At 44.9% G+C, this 9333-nt stretch overlaps 1 non-coding gene across 1 annotated transcript; it reads right to left on the bottom strand.

The window, feature by feature from the left end:
* Positions 1–2715: 2715 nt before the first annotated feature.
* LOC119955966 lies at positions 2716–2872 on the bottom strand. The gene has a single exon (XR_005458559.1). It is a non-coding gene; the product is annotated as a U1 spliceosomal RNA (small nuclear RNA).
* Between the last annotated feature and the right edge of the window lie 6461 nt (positions 2873–9333).

Below are 9333 nucleotides of genomic sequence, written 5' to 3'. Positions count from 1 at the left end.
ATGAATCTGGCATTGACGCGACTCGTAACGGCTTGAGCATACATGTCGAGTCTCGGTCAGCGGCCTTCCGGAGAGGTCTATTTCGACTCTTTCCTCTTCGGGTGCCGCACCTATGAAAGCAGGCATTGATTGGGCTACCTCTCAGTGTCAATATTGAACAACCTGTAATGAAAATACACAATTTACTTGAAACTTTCTCGACATAAAAGTGACCTTTCATTTTACACTCCAAGTCCAAAACAAGTTTAACATGAATGCTAATGTTTAAGCCGTAAGATGCTTTGGGATTTCCTGAGATTGTGAAAAGGAATACATAAATTCAAGTCATTTCTCTCTCTTTTCTTTTGTCAGGTATAAAGTGTCATTGTGCCAAGATAGCTGTGGATTTTATCCCACACTCCCGCAGTGTTTCAGTAACAGCAAATTAATATTGTGCTTTAATTCATTAGAAACCATGGCAATAGAGGTTTTTTGAAACCAGCAGTGGTCATGTTTGATCTTTGGATGACATTTCAACAATTTAAAACACTTTGTAGCTACGTCAGTTGGAAGCCAGAATTCATTCTCACTGACAAATGCAGGCAAAGTTGCCGCTATTCTTGAATCATTATTAACCAGTAAGCTCTTTTCACGTCTCCTGTCTCCTGAAGGTTGGCCTCCTGGTGTTGTGCCATTCTGTAAATATTTTGCTGTCCAGTAACTTTCTCAAATGGCCACAGCTGAGATCCTAGTTGCCACTTCTCCTTGAAGACCGGGTATTCTATTCATTTTCCAGCCAGAATCACAGGATAACAACCTGGAGCAGGTACTCAGGAGGAAGTTTTCAACCCACAGACAGGACCACTAAAGCTAACTGTACTGTCCCTACCACTGACTCATCTGACTTCAGCTCGATGAGTACTGAATATTATGTAATGTAAACCAATGTATCTCTGTGCAATGTGTCACATGATTACATGGTGACATTATCAAAGGCACTTGGGAGATTTTCCTTCTCTTTCACTGTGAGCAAGCAGCACCTCTCCAATAAAGTCTGACTGGCTGGTTAAGTAACCTACAGTGTGGCAACCTTTTCCTCCTTTGTTTCCACTGCAAGGAAGAGCAAATTGTCTAAAAACATAACACTCAACAACCACTGAAAATTAGATCTTCCTGACAATATTCAAGCTTGGGGCTAATAGATGGCAGGAAATCTTCCTGAATCACTCATTGACCTCCCTGTGGGCTCGTTGAGTACAAGTTTCCGTGGTAAAGGTCTGAGGCCTTTTAAATACTGTCCCAGGCCCGGACTGGGAGTTCCTATTGGTCCCGAGTTGGGACACCAGTGTTGTAAGCCGTGGGTCGGGCTTTACTTTTGAGTAAAATTAATTTGAGTTACCATTATCTTTGTGTCTTTACACTGGTGAGGAGGAGCAAGAATAGGATTCTGGGGCAGCACGGTGATGCAGTGGTTAGCACTGCTGCCTCACGGCGCCGAGGTCCCAGGTTCGATCCCGGCTCTGGGTCACTGCCCATGTGGAGTTTGCACATTCTCCCCGTGTTTGCGTGGGTTTCACCTCCGCAACCCAAAGATGTGCAGGGTAGGTGGATTGGCCACGTTCAATTGCCCCTTAATTGGAAAAAATGAATTGGGTACACTAAATTTATAAAAAAAGAAAAAAAATGAACCGGATTCTGGACAGCCCAGCTTGAAGTAAGAACCTCTGGGTGGCTCATGAATGTTTCCTGTCTGAACCTGCCAGAAAGCGATCATGTTTGATTTGATAGGAACATGACACATTTTACAGAGCATGTTAATCTTGCACTGACCAGACTTGGAGTGAATCATTCTTTTCTCCACATTATAAAAAGGACATTGAAGTACTGAAGAAGGTGGGGAAAATGATAAAAGTAAATAACAGCGGCAGCTGGAATATGAAACAAAAACAGGAAATACTGGACAAGGGAGAAGGGAGCTAACATTTCGAGTCTGGAAGATTCTTTGTCAAAGCTGGAGAGAACTGGAAATAGGATCAGATTTGTACTGCTGTGGCAGAGGGGGTGGGGGTGTATGTGGAATTGTGGGGCTGGATAGGGGCCAGCGATAGATGGAGACTGACTGTTGGAACCAACAATTCTACGTACACGTGCTTGTAGGATTAGAATAGCGGTTTTAATATACTCACAACAGAGCCAGCCGGTTAGCCATTGAACTTTCGGTGAACTGGCCGGCTGACCATGTGGCACTGATCTTTATACAGCAGCTCCAGGGGGAGGAGTCCTGGGAAGAACAAAGGGAGAAGCCCAGTACAACTCGAGCATTCCCAGAGCTACTCCCCCTGGAGGTCAGGTAGTGCAACTGCACTTGCAATATAGGCACATGTATATACAGATTATAATCCGGTGTGAATCACATTCACCACACTGACAAAGATGTTGTGGACAGGAAGTCAAAAGGAATGTAAATGGAGGTGATTAAGGTTAAGGAGTGAAAATGATTCACTGGAATGATATCTGAAGTTGAGAGGTTATAGCTATCAAGCAAGACCACAAGGGCTGGAGCTCTTTTCTCTGGGAAAGAGAAGCCTTGGGAGAGATCTTTAAGATTACGAAATGGTTGAGTAGGGTAGGCATCAGGAAAATGTTCCACTTTAGGGACAGACCATGACTAGGAATGTTAATATAAAACCGTCACTAATAAACCCAATAGGGAAATCAGGAAAAAAATGTTTACCAAGAGTGGTTAAAATGCGGAACTCACTACAAACTTTGCAGTCGAGTATCCCGCATTTGGGGGCATCGCAGGCGTCAGCACACCCGAAGTGCAATGGGCTAGCCTCATCCTGGGTGAACCACCTTCTTGATCATGGTTTCACCCCTGCCAGCTGAGGAAACCAGCGTGGATGCAATAGGTGCATTTAGGAGGTAGATAAATGCAAGAGGGCGAAAGGAAGAGAGCGATATGTTTATGGGGTTAAATAAAGTCGGGTAGGAGGAGGCTCGAGCAGAGCTTAAACAATGCCTTAATCCTGTTGGACCAATTGTTCTGTTTGTGTGCTGTTAGGTGATGGAAGACTAGGTAACGCACTAATAATTCAGCGATGATGCTGACAAAGGTTTGAATTGGGCTGCAGTACCAGCCTGTGGATTAGTCACAGACCAGTTAATGTGAATATGCCATCCGTTTCATCATAATCTGTGCTACCTGATCCGAGAACTCAGCCAACAATCTCCGGAGAATTAGCTCTGAGCTGCTGATTGACACTCGGCCTCCTCCAAGTGAAAGCCTATCTTGCGGGGCAGCCCGGTAGCATGGTGGTTAGCATAAATGCTTCACAGCTCCAGGGTCCCAGGTTCGATTCCCGGCTGGGTCACTGTCTGTGCGGAGTCTGCACGTCCTCCCCGTGTGTGCGTGGGTTTCCTCCGGGTGCTCCGGTTTCCTCCCACAGTCCAAAGATGTGCGGGTTAGGTGGATTGGCCATGCTAAATTGCCCGTAGTGTCCTAAAAAGTAAGGTTAAGGGGGGGGGGGGGTTGTTGGGTTACGGGTATAGGGTGGATACGTGGGTTTGAGTAGGGTGATCATTGCTCGGCACAACATCGAGGGCCGAAGGGCCTGTTCTGTGCTGTACTGTTCTATGTTCTCTTTGCTGACTGGTTCAGAAAGGATCGGAACCAGGAGATTGTAACACAGCATACATGTGATCCGTAGAGCCATGTGATCAAACACATGGAGGCAGAACCTCATCAAAGACTTAAAGGTCCCGGCATGAGATTGCCCAGTGTGCAGTGAGTGTGCATTAATTTAAATACTGTCATGTACTTTTACAAGCCACAGCGCAGCCATCTGCAGAACAGAAGATACTAGCGATTTGTCAAGGCTCTGCACAAATTAAATCCCATTTTCATATAAAAGATTTGGCATCATGGGGTGCTGCCAGATGAGAAAATATGGTTGAATTTACCTCACACACGAGGAGAGTGAATCTGGAAACCGTAGGCCACTCCCTGCGATGTTGTATGCAATCACTTCAGTCGGCAATGGCGGGCATCGCCCGTGATCGCTCAACACGTGCTCCCTTAATATAAGGTCACTTTGAATGCATGTTTGTCCCATATGTGGCCTTGGCATCAGACTATGTGCCAACACACCACACACTCACCAGTAGCAGCTCGGCAGCATTCCCACCATCCTCTTAAAGTTTAAACGGTTTCAAGTACTTGCTTTTCTCAAAAAAAATTAAGCTTTGCAATTTCAAAATACCACAGCTTAACATAGTGGAAATGCATCCTTTGTCCCATTCCTGTTTCCAAATGGGGGGTTACTCCCTTACTTAACATAAACAGGCCAATAAGTCTGTGAAAAGAGCAGGGTTTTATTATTACATTGAAGGTAAATAATTGAAGGAGAATTGAATCAAGAAATATGTGAATAATGTGGACATGGAGGATGGGGACGACTGCCAGCGTGCAGAATAAGTAATTATGGGACAAACAGGCATTTTTCATGTTGTAATACCTATTTCATTCTTCGTTATGAGGGATACTGGGCAGAGACTGGGATAGTCTTTTTTTACATAAACTGCTGCTCTTTAGGAAGAATCATCAAAAGGAATGATGTCAGAACAAAAATATGTTCTTACCACACTGAGCTGAGGTCTCCAATGCTCTCTTGATTTCGCCTTTATGTTGTCAGCCTGTGTGTTTGATATTCAGTCCTAGATTCAGTCCTGTTACTGCGTGCAGTTCTGGGAGCCACATTACCAAAAGAATGTGGATGCTTTGGAGAAGGTGCAGAGGAGGTTCACCAGAATGTTGCCTGGTATGAAGGGCGCTGGTTATGAAGAGAGGTTGAGTAGATTAGGATTATTTTCATGAGAAAGACGGAGGTTGAGGGGGGACCTCATTGAGGTCTACAAAATCATGAGAGCTTTAGACAGGGTGGATAGCAAGAAGCTTTTTCCCAGAGTGGGGGACTCAATTACTAAGGGTCACGAGTTCATGAGAGGGGAAAAGTTTAAGGGAGATATGCGTGGAAAGTTCTTTATGCAGAGGGTGGTGGGTGCCTGGACGCATTGTTGGCAGAGGTGGTAGAGGCGGGCACGATAGCGTAATTTAAGATGTATCTAGACAGATACATGAATGGGCAGGGAGCAGAGGGATACATATCCTTAGAAAATAGGCGACAATTTTAGATAGAGGATCTGTGCTGTTCTGTGCTTCGGATGGGACCAGTGTGGGAAGAATTGTTTCTGAGGCACTTTGCTGTTAATTTTGTTTCACATTGTTTTCTGCAGGTTTCCCAGCACCAGCTAGCCATCTTAATGGGGTGTGTAAAGAGGATAGGGCCTGGAAGAAACATTTTAGCTCCACTTGTTCGACAGGTTGTTCTTATAGGCAGTCACATTTATAAGTCTATCCCCACTTTCCTTCTTTTACCCCCTGAGTTTCCTGAGTTCCACTAACCTGGACCAACATCAATTAGAAATAAGCCTTCTGTTAAAATGGTGGCACACGGCCTTCTGAAAAGATCCCACTGATTGAACTGACACCTGAAGGTGGATTGATCCGTCCCCCTGCTCCCCTCCACACCGCGCCCCCATCTCCAATACAATTGGAAGTAAGTGGTCTGGGGTTGGGTTTGTAATTTTTTTAAACTCCCAGCCACCTTAAATCCATTCATTTTTAGGGGGTAAAATAACCGGACGGTCTCAGGTTGCAGGCGAGCGTCTACAATGTTAACTCTGAACTGAGCTCCTGACACCATATCTTGTGCCTTGTAGACGGTGGAGAGGCTCTGGGGAGTCAGAAGGCGAGTTACTCACGGCAGAATATTCAACATGTGACCTGCTCTTGTAGCCACGATATTTACATGGCTAGTCCAGCTCAGTTTCTGGCCGATGGTAACTCTCCTAGAATGTTGATGAGTACGAATCCTGCATCAGTAATTCTGTTGAATGTCAAGGGGAGATGGTTAGACTCTCTCTTGTTGAAAAAAAGTCATTGCCTATTACTTGTCTGGTCCCAGGATTTCCTGCCATTTATTAGCCCAAAGCTTGAATGTTGTCCAGGGATTTCTGCATATTGGCACAAATTGCTTCAGTATCTGAGGCGTCGCAAATGGCACTGAACACATTGCAACCATACGTTTGCATCTCCACTTCTGACCTGATGATAGAGTGAAGATCTTTGATGAAGATGGTTGGGCCGAGGGCACTGCCTTGAAGAGCCTGTACAGTGATGTTCTGAAACTGAGGTGATCGGCTTCCAATAACCATAGCAACCTTCCTTTGTGCTTGGTATGATTCCAACCACTGGAGAGTTTTCTCCCTAATTCCTATTGACTTCAATTTTGCTGGTGTTCTTTTATGCCATACACGGTTAAATGCTGCCTTGATGTCAATGACAATCACTTGCCACTCCTGGCACTTACCAACAAGGTTACATACCCTGTGTTGAGGATGTAACAAATTATATTTTCCTTCAGAATTTTGGCCTTCTCAGAGACTCCTGGGCCTTGAGAGCATTTGCTTTTCCAAAGTTATCAAGCCGAGGAGACACTACACAGCACACATTACAATTCCTGACTTCCAACCTTGTCTAAAGCTCCCAGCAGTTCATTAAGAGTGGCAGTGAGGTTGGCAGAGCTTGCTAGGTTGTCATGTTTCTTACACCTTGAGAATGCAGGTGCAGCAGGCAGTAAAGAAGGAAAATGGTATGTTGCCCTTCAGAGCAAGAGGATTCGAGTACAGGAGCAAAGATATCTTGCTGCAATTATACAGAGCCTTGGTGAGACTGTGGTGAATGTATTACTGCTACCATTCACCATTGTATTACATAACATTACATTGCATTATGTTGATACCATTGTGGGCTCCGCCCCCTCGGGGGAGGTATATAGATCTGCAGCCTGTAGGCGGCACTCAGTACAGAGCAGTCGCGGATGGCCCGGAATCGGTCACCTTGCGCGCTGGCACATGTGCCGGGGGAGAGGGCATCTAGGCGCTCGCTGAGCTTCCCTGGATGATATACAATATCATAATTACAGGTGGAGAGTTCGATCTTCCACCTCAAGATTTTATCGTTCTTGATCTTGCCCCGCTGTGTATTATTGAACATGAAGGCTACCGACCATTGGTCGGTGCTGAGGATGAACCTCCTACGAGCGAGGTAGTGAATGTGGTGAATGTATTACTGCTACCATTCACCATTGTATTACATTACATTGTATTATGTTGATGCCCTTGTGGGCTCTGCTTATGGCTCCGCCCCCTCGGGGGAGGGATATAGATCTGCAGCCTGTAGGCGGCACTCAGTACAGAGCAGTCACAGGCAGGCACAGTTCTAGCTGATTAAAACCACTGTTTACTTCAACTCTCCGTCTCGTGTGAATTGATGGTCGCATCAGAGACCACACCGAGAATATTGCGTACAGTTTTAACCTCCTTATCTGAGGAAGATGTTCTTGCTGAAGGGGGAGTATAGAGAACTTTTACCAGACTAATTCCTGAGAAGACTGATGTATGAGCAGAGATTGAGGCGACTAGGATTGTATTCGCTGGAGTTCAGAAAAATGAAGGTGGGGATCTCATTGAAACCTACAAAATTCCATCAGGACTAGCACAAAGAAGGACTAGACAAGGTAGATGCAAGGATGTTCCCGATGGTGGGGGTATCCAGAACCAGAGGTCAAAGTCTGAGGATACGGGGTAGACCATTTAGCACTGAGATGAGGAGAAATTTCTTCACCTAGAGAGTGGTCAGCCTGTGAAATTCTGAATGTTTTCAAGAAGCATTTAGATACAGTTATAATTGGGACGAAGGGGACCAAGGGATAGGGGGAGAAAGGAAGGAACAGGTTTTGAGTTGGATGATCAGCCATAATCATAATCAATGCTGGAGCAGGTTTGAAGGGCTGAATGGCCTCTTCCTGCTCCTATTTTCTATGCTTCTGTGTTTCTACCTGCCGCCACATTCCAATCCAGTATGTCCCTGGATAATGAAGATGGAAAACTCCCAGGGAAACTAATTATAGAAGCCGAGTCCTCTTTTCAGTGTGTGTGTGTATGTGTGTGAGTGTGTGTGAGAGTGTGTGTGAGAGTGTGTGTGAGTGTGTGTGAGTGTGTGTGAGAGTGTGTGTGTGTGCATGTGTGTGAGCGTGTGTGTGAGAATGTGTGTGTGTGAGAGTGTGTGCGTGTGTCTATGTGTGTGTGTGTGTGTGTGTGTGTGAGAGAGTGTGTGTGTGTGTATGTGTGTGAGAGTGTGTGTGTGTGTGTGTGTGTATGTGAGAGTGTGAGAGTGTGTGTGTGTGTGAGAGTGTGTGTGTGTGTATGTGTGTGAGAGTGTGTGTGTGTGTGAGAGTGTGTGTGTGTGTGAGAGTGTGTGTGTGTGTGTGTGTGTGTATGTGTGTGAGAGTGTGTGTATGTAAAACATTAAACATCAAAATGAGGCAAAGCATGAACTCAATTTATTTCGGAGATAACTTTCCTGAAACAAACAATGGATGCTATTATGTTCAAATGGCCGTTTATTTCACAAATACAGTAAGCCATTTGCATGACTAATGCACCACTTCACTTTGAAAGCTGCCACTATTTCATCTTTATAATTTGCAATGCAGTTGCTCCAGCTGCAATTAATTTATGTTCTTCTGCAAACTCAGTATCAAACAGCAGAAGCAAATGCTTCATTTTGACAATGACTTCTATAGTTTGATTCAACTTGAGGGAAAAGTGCATATTGATCGATAAGACGTTGCTCCAGTTACAGCTGCAGAATCAGTCAGTAATGAAAGGAGGATGATTAAATGCCCCTTTGATGTCCGACATAATGAGCTTCTTTCATTTGTGAGGCACGACAAGGTGTATTTCTTTATCCAACTATGCAATATCAGTGTACCTGCAGTGCACCAGTAAAATGATAGGGGCAATACTTGACGTGCACACTGGGAAGCCCATGGAATCAGGTGGAATGCCAATAGCTCCATCATTCAGTATTCCTCTTCAGCAACTTCACACGTTCAGAGCTGGTTCCCTGCAAATTTCACTCTAAATATTTTGTGTGGAGATGCAGCCCCACGCTCCTTGCAAGTCCTTAATCTCTCACTCGCGCAGAACAATGCTTCAGGGAATAGGTTAGTGAACAGAAAATATTGAAAGATTATACAGAATTGCTCAGGCGGCTTTCATTGGTAAGTTTACTGAATGCAACAATCTTTTGATGTTACTCATTCACATGGAACTCAAGCAGCAGGTCTATGTTTTTTGTTTTGACATTGTAGTTGTATAAGGTAACCTAAGGTTTAAGACATGGCAGGAGATCCCAGACCAGCGTCATGCACCTCTTGTGCAATGTGG

This window comes from Scyliorhinus canicula, chromosome 21 (assembly GCF_902713615.1).
Source record: "Scyliorhinus canicula chromosome 21, sScyCan1.1, whole genome shotgun sequence".
NCBI lineage: Eukaryota > Metazoa > Chordata > Chondrichthyes > Carcharhiniformes > Scyliorhinidae > Scyliorhinus > Scyliorhinus canicula.
The sequence above is the reverse complement of the archived record's forward strand: the minus strand, read 5'-3'. Positions and strand labels throughout refer to the sequence as shown.